This window comes from Mixophyes fleayi, chromosome 6 (assembly GCF_038048845.1).
Source record: "Mixophyes fleayi isolate aMixFle1 chromosome 6, aMixFle1.hap1, whole genome shotgun sequence".
Taxonomy (NCBI): Eukaryota; Metazoa; Chordata; class Amphibia; order Anura; family Limnodynastidae; genus Mixophyes; species Mixophyes fleayi.
Window position 1 is genome coordinate 32,116,009 of NC_134407.1, and position 5,717 is coordinate 32,121,725.

Here is a 5,717-nt window from a genome sequence, read left to right on the forward strand (position 1 = left end):
GAACTTCCTGTGTTGGAACGCATATGCAGAAGTTGAAGCCGAGGGACCAGACACCAGGTAAGTTCACCCGTGTATAAGCCGAGTGCCCTTTTTCAGCATACAAAAGTATGCAGAAAAACTCGGCTTATACATGAGTATATACGGTATTCACTATTTCAATGTCCAGGCTATATGTGATGCACCTCTCCTCACCCATAGTATTGTTTCCAAATTCTCAGGAAGAAACCATTAATTCTTTATGATGAGGCCATTAGTCATATGGCAAACACAGAGATACGTGGCTATCAGCTCATAATGTTTATTTTCTGAAAATTTAAGAACATAACTTTTCACATGTCAGTTTTACTAAACACAGCACTATATTTACCACAATAATCCATGTATTTTAAGATCATTATCACTATGCAGCTAAGCTTTGGAGAAACATGTTTTTTTTCAAATATATTTTACATCATTTGTTCCATCAGTAATTCTACACTTTTCTGAGATTGTGAAGTGCCTGAATTAACAGAACATTCAAACACACCCATAGGTTGGTTGTTTTGCCAAATGTATGTTCTACTTTTAGGCGACAGCACCTTACCTTTCCAACCAGGTCCTGAGGAGCTCTCATGCAAGTTGTGAGTGGCATTAATGCTCTATGTGCCATTTATCATAAGATCACTATTAGGAGTGAGGTGCCTTTTGAGAAGGAGGTCAGGTTGTGAGTTAGGATGCAGGCGACGTTGACCTTGATCCTGTGCCCTCCCAGGAAAATCTGAACTTTTGATTTTATGTGATTCAATAATACTTCAGTTTTAAGTGCCATCTAAAACATTGCCAAACAAAAATAATGCATATTGTACCACTCAATCTTTGGCACTAGAAAATTGATTACCTAAACCATTTAATTTGGAATGATACGTTCACATTATTATGTATACATGCTGCACCCAAATATGGCTGTTCTGTTTATAAAAGATTGTTAGAAAAGATTACCAAAAAAAAAAGTTGGATATATATTTTTCCTGCTTATTTTTTGTTCATTGTGCGGCGCTGCAGATTCTGTGGCGCCATATAAATAAATTAAGATGGGAAAATGATGATGATGGACTCAACACACATTTCACTATGCAGCACGTATTTTTCTACTCCATGGCTCCAAATGTATTGCCCATCTTTAAACAAGACAACATGTACTCTGCATTCATCGATTATAGGAATGACCAGCCTTGGACCCTTTGTAGAATCAAATGAAAAAGACAAGCAGTGTGAGCACTAATCTATTTTTATTTGTACAAAAAAATAATTTGCATTTATTTAAGCTTCCTAAGCCTTTTTCTCCCAGGGCTGATGTTAGATGTTGCCCTAGGCACTTGTTTCTGTGTGGCCTGCGCACTGAGGGCTGCAGGAGAAGAGGGAGGTCTTGAGCCCTCTGCTCCCTCAGGCTCAAGCATATGAGGAACTGGTGCAGGGCCAAGCACTGGTGACTATCAAATTCAGGATACTGCCATGCATGTGCCAACCCCCTCTATAGCTGATATTATCCAATCCTGCCAGGGCCGGATTAAGGGAATGGAGGCCCCTGGGCTAAGGGGGCCTCCATTCCCCCGTGAGGGCCCCCCCCGTGATCCGAGCCGCCCCTCCCCCCGGTGATCCGAGCCGCCCCCCCCCGGCACTTACCTCCTCCTCCTCCTTCCCCGGCGTGCTGTACTCTCTTTACTGAGGAGATCTCGTGAGAGTGAGACTCACGAGATCTCCTCAGTAAGGAGAATACAGCGCACTGGGGAAGTACTGCAGGGAAAGTGCTCAGCAGCACTGATCGCGCCGGGGGCGCCCCCGCCCCCGACCGATCAATACTGCTGCTGAGCACTTTCAAGGGCCCCCTGGATGCCATAGGCCCCTGGGCTGTAGCCCAGTTAGCCCTATGGTTAATCCGGCCCTGAATCCTGCTGGCCCTTCATCTGGAGGATTAGGCTGATGTTTTGGACCATCTCCTTAGTATCTCTAGAACTTTCATCAATACCTACCAGGAGGTACCCAGACAGTAAATGTGCAGGACCAGCAGGTGGAAGGAGGAGGTGTCTCTGCCAGCTCCTCATGAGGTTGCTCCTCCTGCTCTTCACCCTCGGTGGGTGGTTGCTCTGCATCTAGAAAAAACAGTTTTGGAATCAAATTGATTTGGATTTATCTAGTTAATCCTTGAAAAAAAACCTAAATGTAATTAAAGTACCTCATAGTGTAAATTCATTAATACACATTTCAAGAATGACACTTCTTTCTCATATACAGTATATAAATTATATTTTATAAATACTGTTCCTTTTCTAATCATAAAGTTGAATATAGGTATAATAATTTGTGTAATTTGTTGTATAATGTATTTGTAAATCAATTTTGTCTTTAGTTTGGAATAAGCTACCCATACTAAATGGCTGAAATATATTAGTATACCTTAGAAATACTTTTAAAATAATGTGTATAGATAATGATATCCACTAGATGTTGGTCTGTAAGACTATTTGACTTTATGATTATGCTTAGATATATGCCATTGGAAACACCTTTTACCGGGGTCAAGAAAAAAAGAGCTGTAATCCAGGTAAAGTTATCTGCCGGAAATTTTTTTTGCCAACATGTCATTCTACACACACAGGGGCAAAGAAAGAATGAGGCCTTCACCTTTCTCTATGAGTGTGAGATCTAAAACTGTTACTGAGGCATCTTCTTGTAAGGTCACTCGTGACCAAGCAAGACCAAGTATTTCGGACTCCAAAAGTGGTGCCCAAATACGTTTACGTGTAAAAGCCGAGCTGGAAGAAAACAGTAAGGCATTGTATACTTACACCCTGCATCCAATCCCCCCTTCCCCCACAGCCAGTTTCCTTATCTCTCCCCTTGCAGCTATTTTCCTCACCTATTTAAGTAGTACAAAATATATAAGCTAAGAAATGGAAGCACAACTGGTCTTCCCCTCAGTAAAATATACCACTGAACATTAATAGATATGAAAATGAATTTATGAAAAATATATCATATAAATGTATTACAATAACACAATCTGGTGTCTCTATTGGGAATATGGCTAGATCAATCCACCTATATATCTAAAATAATGTACAAAAATGTCTTTTCCTCACTTCTCTCCCCCTGCAGCCATTTTCCTTAACTCCCCCTGTAGCCACCTCCCCCCTGCAGCTATTTTCCTCACCTCCTCCCTTGCCATAACCCCTCCCCTCCCCCTACCGTCTCACTTACTTACTTACCTCATCACAGCAGTCTTCTGTCCTCCTCTATAACAGGCAGCCTGCAGGAAGTCCGAGGACAGAGAATGCTTAGTGAAGTCTCTTGAGATGTGGAAATCTTGCGAGACTTGACTAGGAACTCCATGGCTTCATTGACAGGCAGCTAACAGCATGGGATTTGCTGTTAGGCTGATTGTTTGTTTGATCAGGCCCTGGAAACTCCTCGAACCAAGCCACCTTCTTATTTTGCTTCATACTCCAGTTCTGTCACTCACTTCCCTACTGTAGGCGCTTTCAGCAGTGGACAGAGGTCAGCATGGGCTCTTTGACCAGTCTGCAGTTATGCAGTCCCATACACAGCAAGCTGCAATGCACTATGTATTCTAACACCATTCTATCATAGCCAATATTAACTTTTACAGCAGTTTGTGCTACAGTAGCTCTTCAGTGGGATTGGACCAGGCAGGCTAGTTTTTGCTCCCCACATGCATCAATGAGCTTTGGGCGCCTATGACCCTGTTGTTGGTTACACGCATCTTCTTGATTTCGGTAGTAGTGCAGCAGATAGGGGCCTCCTCATTGACCTGCTCTGTGATCTCCTCCCGCATCCTGAGTTTGGCTTCAGTCGTTAGCGGCCTGGTGGTGTTGTGCAACTTCTGCACCATGAGCAGCACCAACACCTCAACTTCTTTATGGCTGCAGTTGGACTGGCACCACATCGTGGGGAGATGGCTTGGACCAGATTCCATTTCCTCATTATGGAACATTTTATTATATTTTGAGGTTATTAAATAATTTGAAGCTTGATGTTATAAGATGAAAATGGCAAGCATTTCTATTTGTGAGTTTCCTACAGTGTCTTACGTATAGCATGAATAAACATGTTTGTTGACGTTTTTTGGCGTATTCTTGCTTCACTTTTGCCGCTAATTTTTAATAGTGTGACTTAGAGTTACACACCGAGCGTTCGGCTTCCATGCCCGAAGCACGGTACTCTTACCATATGCAGACCCGATAGTTTTCTTTTCCTCTGCCCCCTGCCTATTTGGTGGCATTTCTGCCTCTTATAAAGGGCAGATGCCGTTAAGACCAAACCACCTTGCGGGGTGAAGACCATCTGCCCCCTTAGATTACGCACCTCGCTAGGAGTAGAGCAGAAATAGGCAGAACTAGGATCCTATACAATCAGAACCGTGACACTTAGCAATGGTGTAGAGTTATTCCTGTCCAACAAATATTGCTATAATTTCTAACAGGTATGTTTGATTTAGGACAAGAATAAGTAGTGCTGGAGTCTAACTAATGGAATGCATTATTGATGACTGTAAGAAACATAAAACATGCAGACATTTATTATATAACACAGACTACACTCACACCTGCCAAGGCTGGTTTTTACAGCTGTGGGAGGTGTATAGGATGTAGAACATGTGAAAATAGAAGCACCAAACCCACTACGACCTTTTCTTCAATCAGCACAAAAAATATGAATACAAAATCAGAGATTTTATTACATGTGATTCCAAAGAAGTAGTTTACCTACTCGAATGCCCTTGCCCTGCACAATATGTTGGAAGTACCATCAGGACCCTCAATATTAGGATAGCTGAGCATGTTAGTAAACATCCGCAAAGGTCTGGCAATACATAGTGTTTCCAACCATTTCAAACTGAAACACAACAGTGTCCTCTCCCAATTAAAATTTACAGCAATCACTCTAGTAGACAAGAACTGGAGAGGAGGAGACTTTCCGAGAAAGATAAATAAGGAGGAACTCAAATGGATATATGAATTAAAGACACTATATCCAGAAGGTCTGAACATAGATTTCGACGTGTGCAGTTGTCTATAAATTCCCACTAATGGTTGGTTAGGTTAGGGTCACACTCTACTGTCATACCACCTGTTATATGCCCAATCCCATTTTGAACTTGGAAGCGATACCAAGTGGGCTTGACCAGTATCCAATGCCTATGCATTGGAGAATATCAAGTTCAGTAGATTTGGTGGGTCTATTGAGTTGACCTCCCTACCACCAGATGGTGCTGCAAGACCTACACACGAGAAATACCATTTCTACAAAATGGACACTACTTTTCCACTCTGTCATATGTTTCTTATACTCAATTACCTAATGCATTTGGCATCATGAAGTTAATTCACTTTTTGAAATATGAGAACTACATCATTGTCCCCAAACTGTATCTTATAATCTATTTAGCTATCCATAAAGATATTAGCATTATTGCCATAATTACTAATACCATAGATACCAGCATGATATTAGCAGAAAATCAATAATACACACTGAGTCCTTTTAGGTATGAAAATCATAATAAATATTAAGATATACCTGACACACCCATCCTCAGGGTGTGTCATCCTCATAAATTCACACCATAAGGACATCCTAAACATCGTGTGTTTATTTTATGTATTTTGACTGTACTTATAATCACCCAGAATGTTATATATTCAACTCCTCCATTATGT